The sequence below is a fragment of the Rhinoderma darwinii genome, chromosome 1 (assembly GCF_050947455.1).
Source record: "Rhinoderma darwinii isolate aRhiDar2 chromosome 1, aRhiDar2.hap1, whole genome shotgun sequence".
NCBI lineage: Eukaryota > Metazoa > Chordata > Amphibia > Anura > Rhinodermatidae > Rhinoderma > Rhinoderma darwinii.
The window spans coordinates 428231802-428242640 of record NC_134687.1 but is presented as its reverse complement, the minus strand read 5'-3'; the positions used below and the strand labels follow the sequence as shown (position 1 = coordinate 428242640).

Here is a 10839-nt window from a genome sequence, read left to right as displayed (position 1 = left end):
TTTTAGTGGATTTGAAAGGGATTTAGGTGTGGAATCAGGGACTTGGACCTAGGACACATGCGCACGCACACCACTCACACCTAGGACACGTGCGCACGCACACCTCTTACACCTAGGACACGTGCGCACGCACACCTCTTACACTTATAACACATCCCCCACTCACACCTAGGACATATGCCGCATAAGCACCACTCACACCTAGGACACATGCGCACGTACACCACTCACACATAGCATATATACTCCACTCTCGCCACTCACACCTAAGACATATGCCACGAGTTGTCTACCCACACCAAGGACACATGTTGAACACGCACTACTGAAACCTGGCACAGATGCTGCACACACCACTCACATACTAGACACATACCACTCACACACTAGACACAATACCGCACACACTACTTACACTAGACACATACTGCACACACCACACAAATGCTAAACACATACCTCACATAACAATTACACTACACCGTGTTCCAAATTATTATGCACATTGGATTTAAGTGTCATAAACATTTAATTATTAGTTTTTCAATTAAACTCATGGATGGTATTGCGTCTTTGGGTATGTGCACACGATAACTGCATTTACGTCTCAAACTACGGAGCTGTTTTCAGGAGAAAACAGATCCTGAATTTCAGATGTAATTGCTCGTACTCGCGTATTGCTGGGCGTCCATTACGGACGTAATTTGGAGCTGTTCTTCATTGGATTCAATGAAAAACGGCTCCAATTACGTCCCAAGAAGTGTCCTGCACTTCTTTGATGAGGCTGTTATTTTACGCGCCGTCTTTTGACAGCGACGCGTAAAATTACAGGTCGCCGGCACAGTACATCGGCAAATCCGTTGAAATGAATGGGCAGATGTTTACCGACGTATTGGAGCCAGGTTTTCAGGCATAATTCAAGGCGTAAAACACCTGTCGTGTGAACCCAGCTTTAGGGCTCTTTGGATCATTGTAATCAATCTCGGACACCTGTGATAATTAGTTTGCCAGGTGTGCCCAATCAAAGGAAAACTACTTAAGAAGGACGTTCCACATTATTAAGCAGGCCACAGGTTTCAAGCAATATGGGAAAGAAAAAGGATTTCTCTGCTGCCGAAAAGCGTGAAATAGTACAATACCTTGGACAAGGTATGAAAACATTGGATATTTCAAGAAAACGTAAGCGTGATCATCGTACTGTGAAAAGATTTGTGGCTGATTCAGAGCATAGACGGGTTCGTTCAGATAAAGGCATAATGAGGAAGGTTTCTGCCAGACAAATTAATAGGATTAGGAGAGCAGCTGCTAAAATGCCATTGCAAAGTAGCAAACAGGTATTTGAAGCCGCTGGTGCCTCTGGAGTCCCGCGAACCTCAAGGTGTAGGATCCTCCAGAGGTTTGCAAGTGTACATAAAGCTATTATTCGGCCACCCCTAAACAATGCTCACAAGCAGAAACGGTTGCAGTGGTCTCAGAAATACATGAAGACATTTTCAAACTGTGTTTACTGATGAGTGCCGTGCAACCCTGGATGGTCCAGATGGATGGAGTAGTGGATGGTTGGTGAATGGCCACCATGTCCCAACAAGGCTGCGGCGTCAGCAAGGAGGTGGCGGAGCCATGTTTTGGGCTGGAATCACGGGGAGAGAACTGGTAGGCCCCTTTAGGGTCCCTGACGGTGTGAAAATGACCTCTGCAAAGTACGTAGAGTTTATGACTGACCACTTTCTTCCGTGGTACAAAAAGAAGAACCGTGCCTTCCGTAGCAAAATTATCTTCATGCATGACAATGCACCATCTCATGCTGCAAAGAATACCTCTGTGTCATTGGCTGCTATGGGCATAAAAGGAGAGAAATTCATGGTGTGGCCCCCATGTTCCACTGACCTCAACCCTATTGAGAACCTTTGGAGCATCCTCAAGCAAAATATCTATGAGGGTGGGAGGCAGTTCACATCAAAACAGAATCCCTGGGAGGTTATTCTGACATCCTGCAAAGATACTCAAGCAGAAACTGTCCAAATACTCACAAATTCAATTGATGCAAGAATTGTGAAGGTGATATCAAAGAAGGGGTCCTATGTTAACATGTAACTTGGCCTGCTAAGTTTTTTTTGATTGAAAGAGCTTTTGATTTCTTTAACCCCTTAAGGACGCAGCCTAGTTTGGGCCTTAAGGCTCAGAGCCCATTTTTCAAATCTGACATATTTCACTTTATGTGGTAATAACGTCGGAATGCTTAAACCTATCCAAGCGATTCTGAGATTGTTTTCTCGTGACACTTTGGGCTTCATGTTCGTGGTAAAATTTGGTCGATATATTCAGTCTTTATTTGTGAAAAATTGCAAAATTTAGAGAAAATTTACAAAAAATAGCATTTTTCAGAATTTAAATGCATCTGCTTGAAAAACAGACGGTTATACCACCCAAAATAGTTACTAGTTCACATTTCCCATATGTCTACTTTAGATTGGCATCGTTTTTTGAACATTATTTTATTTTTCTTGGACGTTACAAGGTTTAGAACATAAACAGCAATTTCTCATATTCTTAAGAAAATTTCAAAAGCCTTTTTTTGAAGGTGCCAGTTCAGTTCTGAAGTGGATTTGAGGGGCCTATGTATTAGAAACCCCCATAAAACACCCCATTTTAAAAACTAGACCCCTCAAAGTATTCAAAACAGCATATAGAAAGTTTTTTAACCCTTCAGGCATTTCACAGGAATTAAAGCAAAGTGGAAATGAAATTTGCAAATTTCATTTTTTCTGCTGAATTTCAATTTTATTCAATTTTTTTTTAGTAACAGAGAAGGTTTTACCAGAGAAACACTACTAAATATGTATTGTCCAGATTCTGCAGTTTTTAGAAATGTCCCACATGTGGCCCTACTGCGCTCGTGGACTAAAACACAAGCCCTAGAAGCAAAGAAGCACCTAGTGCATTTTGAGGCCTCTTTTTTATTAGAATATATTTTAGGCAGCATGCCAGGTTTGAAGAGGCGTTGAGGTATCAAAACAATGGAAACCCACCAGAAGTGACCCCATTTTGGAAATTACACCCCTCAAGGAATTCATTTATGGTTTTTGTTATCATTTTGACCGCACAGTTTTTTCACAGCACCTATTTGAATTGGGCTGTGAAATGAAAAAAATGATATTTTTTCCAATAAAATGTCATTTTTGATCACATTTTCTTATTTTCACAGGGAACAACATACCCCATTTTGTTGCCCAATTTGTCCTTAGTGCGGCAATACCCCATTTGTGGTGATAAACTGCCGTTTGGGCCCATGGGAGGGCTCAGAAGGAAAGGAGCGCTATGTGTTTGTTGGAGTCCAGATTTTGCTGGATTGGTTTTCGGGTGCCATGTCGCATTTGCAGAGCCCCAGAGGTATCAAAGCAATGGAAACCCACCAGAAGTGACCCCATTTTGGAAACTACACCCCTCAAGGAATTCATTTATGGTTTTCGTTATCATTTTGACCGCACAGGTTTTTCACAGCACCTATTTGAATTGGGCTGTGAAATGAAAAAAATTATATTTTTTCCAATAAGATGTCATTTTTGATCAAAATTTCTTATTTTCACAGGGAACAACATACCCCATTTTGTTGCCCAATTTGTCCTTAGTGCGGCAATACCCCATTTGTGGTGATAAACTGCCGTTTGGGCCCATGGGAGGGCTCAGACGGAAAGGAGCGCTATGTGTTTGTTGGAGTCCAGATTTTGCTGGATTGGTTTTCGGGTGCCATGTTGCATTTGCAGAGCCCCAGAGGTATCAAAGCAATGGAAACCCACCAGAAGTGACCCCATTTTGGAAACTACACCCCTCAAGGAATTCATTTATGGTTTTTGTTATCATTTTGACCGCACAGTTTTTTCACAGCACCTATTTGAATTGGGCTGTGAAATGAAAAAAATGATATTTTTTCCAATAAGATGTCATTTTTGATCAAAATTTCTTATTTTCACAAAGAACAACATACCCCATTTTGTTGCCCAATTTGTCCTTAGTGCGGCAATACCCCATTTGTGGTGATAAACTGCCCTTTGGGCCCATGGGAGGGCTCAGAAGGAAAGGACCACCATTTGGCCTACTGGAGCTTTTCTGGTGCTAAGTCATGTGTGCAGAAGCCCCTGAGGTACCAGTACAGTTGAAACCCCCGAGAAGTGACCCCATTTTAAAAACTACACCCCTTAAGACATTCATCTAGAGGTGTAGTGAGCATTTTGACCCCACAGGTACTGTGTAAAAGATAATGCGCAGCAGATGGTGCAGTGTGAGATTTGCAATTTTATATATGTATATGCCATTTCAGTGTCCAATATAGTGTGCCCAGCATGCGCCACCGGAGATATACACCCCTTAAATTGTAATGTGGGTTCTCCTGGGTACGACAATACCCTACATGTGGCTGTTATCAGCTGCCTGGGCATACGGCAGGGCTCAGAAGGGAAAGATGAGGGGGGTAAGCTGTGCGGAGTGCATCAGGGTAAATTAAAAATCAAGGGATGTATGATACATTTTAAAACAATCTTTTATACAGAGCCCTGGTTTTTCGGGACACGTGTCACATTGGTATATTGTGTTCTTCCTTATCCCCCTCTTATAGCAGACTCTGCACCTCTTTTGACTCTTTCCCTTTCCACCGGTTTGGGGAACTTCTCCTGGAAAGTGTTGCCCTGGTACGATGCGTGTGGCCTCGCTTCCAGAAGTACTGGGTGCCCCCCCTTCCTGGTCCCTAAAGATTAGATCTTGAAATTCCAGGAAAGTTCCCCTCTGGCCTGCACATCGACGTAGCACATACGCATTGTACAAAGCCATCTGTATGATGTGCCCGGCCAGCTTCTCATACCACACCGCATGGCATTGTAGGGCTTCAGGACTTGATTTGACAAGTCCATCCCTCCCATGTACCTATTGTAGTCCAGGATGCAGTCTGGTTTGGGGGTGGCCTTTCCTTCATATATCCTAAACCTGTAGGTATACCCTGATGCACTCTCGCACAGCTTATACATCTTCACGCCATACCTTGCCCTCTTACCTGGCAGGTACTGGCGGAATTGAACCCTCCCTTTAAAATGTACCAGGGACTCATCAATAGAAATACACTTCTCGGGGGTGTATGCTTGGGAAAACCGGGCACTGGAACGGTCTAATAGGGGTCTCCGTTTATACAAACGGTCAAAACTGGGGTCATCTCGGAGTGGGCACGGCTCATTATCAGTATAATGTAAGAAGCGAAGTATTGCCTCATTTATTTATTTTTTTAGGTTCCAGTTCATTTCTGAAGTTGCTTTGAGGGGCCCATATATTAGAAACCCCTATCAAACACCCCATTTTAGAAACTAGACCCCTCAAAGTATTCACAACAGCATTTAGAAAGTTTATGAACCCTTTAGGTGTTTCACAGAAATTTAGAGCAAAGTAGAGGTGAAATTTACTCTTTTTATACCATTTTTTTTATAACACAAAAGGATTTATCAGAGAAACACAAATTAATACTTATTGCCCAGATTCTGCAGTTTTGATAAATATCCCACATGTGGCCCTTGGGCGGTAATGGACTGAAGCACCGGCCTCCGAAGCAAAGGAGCACCTAGCGGATTTTGAGCCCTCTTTTTTATTAGGCACCATGTCCGGTTTGAAGAGGTCTTGTGGTGCCAAAACATTGGAAACCCCCCAAAAGTGACCCCAATTTGGAAACTAGACCCCTTGAGGAATCCATTGTAGTTTTCTTGGGGTGCATGCGGCTTTTTGATCAGTTTTTATTCTATTTTTAGGTGGCGTGGTGACTAATAAACAGCAATTCTACTATTGTTTTTGTATACTTTTTTTTTTACAGCGTTCACCGTGCGCTATAAATTACATATTCACTTTATTCTGCGGGGCGATACGATTACGGCGATACCAGATGTTTATAGTTTTTTTTTATGTCTTATGGCGTTTGCACAATAAAATACGTTTTGTAAACAATCATTCACTTTTTGTGTTACCTTATTCTAAGAGCCAGAACGTTTTTATTTTTCCATCAATAAAGCCGTGCGAGGACTTATTTTTTGCGTAACGAACTGTATTTTCCATCAGTACCATTTTTCGGTACATGCGACTTTTTGATCTCTTTTTATTCCATTTTTTGGGAGGTGAAGTGACCAAACAATTGTGATTGTGGTACGGTTTATTAATATTTTTTTTTACGGCGTTCACCGTGCGGGATAAATAACAAAATAATTTTGTAGTTCAGGCCGTTGCGGACGCGGCGATACCAATTATGTATAGTTTATTTGTTTGTTTATATATTTTTATTAATAATAAAGGACTGATAAGGGAAAAAGTGGGACTTTTACTTTTATTACTTTTAAAACTTTTATTTTCTTATTTTTACACATCTTTTTTTAACTTTTTTTTTACTTTATTACTTTGTCCCACTAGGGGACTTGAGGGCAGGAGGCCCTGATCGCTATTCTAATACACTGCACTACATGCGTAGTGCAGTGTATTAGAACTGTCAGCTACTCACTGACAGCAAGCATAGTGGGTCCTGACGTTGTCAGGACCCACTAGGCTTCCGTCTATGGCATAGCCGGACGCCATTGTTTGGTGTCCGGTTGCCATAGTCACCATCGCCGGCCGCTATCGCGTAGCAGGCCGGCGATGGCAGCTTAACCCCTAAAAAGCCGCGATCTCTATAGAACGCGGCTTTTAAGGGGTTAATCAGCGGGGACACAGCGATCGGTCCCCGCTGTAGGAGCTGTGACAGCTGCTGAACAAGACAGCAGCGTCACAGCTCCTGTATGTGTCGGGAGGACGGCCGAAACGGCCGTTACTCCCGAGACGTACTATTACGGCATGGAGCGCGAACGATACAGCTGCCATGACGTAATAGTACGTCAAGGAGCGGGAAGGGGTTAAATATGACCTCCTGATGCTGCAAATTCAACAAATGACCATTTTAGTTCTCTTTACAACCTTTAAAATGTTTTGATCTCTTGTTGTGCATAATAATTTGAAACAGTGCATTTTGAGTTTTTTATTTCTAAAAAAAAATCTGTTATCATTAGGAGATTTGTTCAATAAAATTTGCATTATACTCCAACGGTTGATGGCTTGAAGATTATACTGACTGTCATTTGCATCGACTATTTAGGAAAATCAGCGAAAAGTAACATTTGCATAATAATTTGGAACGCCGTGTAGGCCTATACCACACATACCACTCACACTGAAAACAACACGCACACAAATGCCACCAATACATTAGAAGACTGACGTCAGTTCCGGTTGGTCTGGTATAAACACAGACGCAACTCACATAGCACAGACACACAGGGAATATCCGGCGGACATCCCATACCAGTGATATCGTCTTACAGGTACAGCAGCACATGTCTTTCCTCTTACTTTCTCTTGCTTTCTCCCTTTAGTTTATCCTCTAGTGTTTGTTCCTTTCCACACTAACCTTTATTTTCTACCGGTATTTTATGGTATGGTCTACAGTGAGGACTCTTTCCTCTCCCCACCACAATCACAAAACTGAATCAATATATGTAACCTAGGTATTGCATTATCATCAGAGGTTTCCAGATTGTTTATGCCCCATACAGTTATATACTGCTATATCCTCCTTGAACCTATTTAATTTAATTTTGTTCTGACTATTCAGCCCCGTGTCTTGTTTTTTATAGATCATTATGACTTATTCTTTCATAGATGATTATGATTTCCTTAATTCTTGTGTTACGTGTTCCACTAATTGATCACGCAATTTTCTTTATACGGTTCAGTATTAAAATATTTTTATTTTTTCCTTATAATTTATTTTTTTCCTTATAATGTCTAATAATTGTTCTCTGTGTATATCTGAGGTGACAGCGCTATATAATTTCATGTAAACAGAGATAACTCATCTATATATGTTATTTTCATATTATTATTTTTCATTTGTTCATACTGTATTTTTGTACATTTTATTGCCAACTTTGTAAAAGCATTTTATTCTTTATCATTTTAGCGACCGTGACAAAGGCCGAGGTTCGGCCGAAACGTCTTTACCAAGTCGCTTTCTACCTCAACTCTACCATCTTTTGTTGCAGTAAAACTTAAATTTGTTTGCATCTGGATCTTTTGCGTACCTCTGTGTGTGCTGGGGTTATATATTTCCAATATTGTGGGATTCTCGTCCCTACCTTACTAGCACCACGCCAATAGATTGAGGAGTGCATCCCAATAGCTATTTTTGAATACATTAGAAGAAGACACAAAACTCACACAAATGCATATTTGTGCTCAGGGGGCAGTAGAAAGTGCAAACCCATCACTGTTTGGCTGATGCTCAGCCAACCAGCCTTAAGTTTGATTTGTACATGCAGACTGGGCAGGTACTGATTCTTCTTTTCCTCTGCGGCGCCAGAGATGTGCGCTAATGAGCGAGGCATCAGTGCAGAAAACAAGTCTAGAGCTGATTAGCTTTGGCTCGGCAAACAAGCACTATACTTCATTTCTGCAGTGCTCCTTCCCATCATTGCAGAGTACACAGCAATAAATCTCAGAAAGATGTGGTTTTAAACACCAGGAGGCAGCAGTTAGTGTAATATTGGTGCTTGTGTTCACCACTGTCCGCAGGGCCAATTCTAGCTTTTCTGCTGCCTGAGGCAAAAATTGAAATGGCACCCCCAGATTTTGATTGACATCCCCCTGGCTGTTCTACATCACTAGCAGCCTCCTCCAACTCTTGCGGATGCGCCGTTGCCTTGTACTGGCATGCGTGGTGCAGCCGTGCAGAGTACACCTCGCTGTGTGTGCCCTAGGCAATGGCGCATCCAAGAAAGTTGGAGGAGACTGGTAGTGATGTATGACAGCTAGAGGGATGTCAATCAAGCATGGAAAATTGGGTTTGGAGGCAGGACTCTGACTCTTCAGGATAGCGGCACCATCCCATGACCCTTTCATGAGTAATTAGCATATAGCGTGCACCAGTTTAAAAGTTGATTTTATAGATTCTGCATCTGAAAACAACATACAGTAACAATACGAAATACTGTCAGGTCATGTATTACCGCATGGTAATTCTGTTATTATAAATATATTCTATATAATTACAGCATCAGAACCAAGCTCTGACATATTCGGCTCTAGAACCAAGCTCATACATATATACAGCACCAAAACCAAGCTCAGTACATAAATACAACACAACACCAGAAACAAGCTCAGTACACACACATATATATATATATATATATATATATATATACACACACACAGCTCCAGAAACAAGCTCAGGACATATATACAACACCAAAACCAAGATCAGTACATATATACAGCATCAGTACCAAGCTCATGACATAAATACAGTACCAGAACCAAGCTCAGTACATATATACAGCACCAGCACAAATACAGCTCAATTTAGTGCAACCCCTGCCGTATAGGTTTTTACGGCATAAAACTACAGCTCCCAGCATGGACCGAACAATGGTAAGGATATGCTGGGAGTTGCTGTTTCACAAAAAAAAATATATCATACCACCCATCATCTCGCTGCAGAACATACAGTAGCTACAGTACTGATTAGAGGCAGAATAAACATTTACATTAAGTGACTCACCAGTAACGTCTCATTTTCTCTTTTCTTCTCCATCCGGTCCAGACCTCTGATGACTTCTCCCGGCCACGGCCCGTTTCTGCAGTTTGTCGCTCAGATGTCTTCAGCTTCTCACTATTCAAACATTTCTGCACCTATAAACGAAGATAAAATTCTCATGGTGACACACACCGTAAATGTGACACACACCCCTAAATATAATAGTTCCATACACTGCACCTCTAAATATAATAAAACCATGCACTGTGTCCCGATTATAATAGCACCATACACTGTGTCCCTGATTATAATAGCGCCATTCACTGTGTTCCACACACAGTGCTCCCCATAGATAGTCCCCCATAGAGCCCCCCCTGTATATAGTGCCCCACATATAGCCCCCCTGTATACAGTGCCCCACATATAGCCCCCCTGTAGATTGTGCCCCACATATAGCACTCCCTGTATATAGTGCCCCACATATAGAACCCCCTGTATATAGTGCCCCACATATAGCACCCCTGTATATAGTGCCCCACATATAGCCCCCCTGTATACAATGCCCCACATATAGCCCCCCTGTATACAGTGCCCCACATATAGCCTCCCCTGTAGATAGTGCCCCACACATAGCCCCCGTGTATATTGTGTCCCACATATAGCCTCCCCTATAGAATGTGCCCCACATATAGCTCCCCCTGTATATACTGCCCCACACATAGCCTCCCCTGTAGACTGTGCCCCACACATAGCCTCCCCTGTAGATAAGGCCCCACATATAGCCTCCCCTGTAGATAAGGCCACACAGAAAGCCTCCCCTGTAGGTTGTGCCCCACACATAGCTCCCCCCCTGTAGATAGTGCCACTCACAGTTGTGGAAAAAAACAAAATTTTACATACTCACCTTGATCCTGTTCCCACGCCGTCCTGTGTCAATGAAGGCCTGCTATGTTCTGAGCAGGTCTGCTGCGGCTGAACGACTGCTCTGTTTGGCAGGGCAGAATGACTTGCCCTGTCAATCAGCGCCTTTCAACAACGGATGTGGCGCGATTACGTCATCGCGCCGCTAGTGGTTGAAAGATGCTGATTGGCGGGGAAAGTCATTCTGCCCTGCCAATCAGCGTCATTGTAAAGCAGGTACAATTAGTGCAGGAGGGGTGGTGGCTCAGAGAGGCAGCAGGCCGTCTGCACTAATTGTTTGGGGCGGCCAGCAGGCGGCCCACTGTACACCGGCCCATCTGGCATTTTCCCAG

At 42.7% G+C, this 10839-nt stretch overlaps 1 protein-coding gene across 3 annotated transcripts in view; it reads right to left on the bottom strand.

Moving 5' to 3' along the window:
- The window catches only part of USP30 (ubiquitin specific peptidase 30), a 65190-nt gene that overhangs the window by 17707 nt on the left and 36644 nt on the right, over positions 1-10839 (bottom strand). The gene's annotated exons all lie outside the window — the stretch shown is intronic.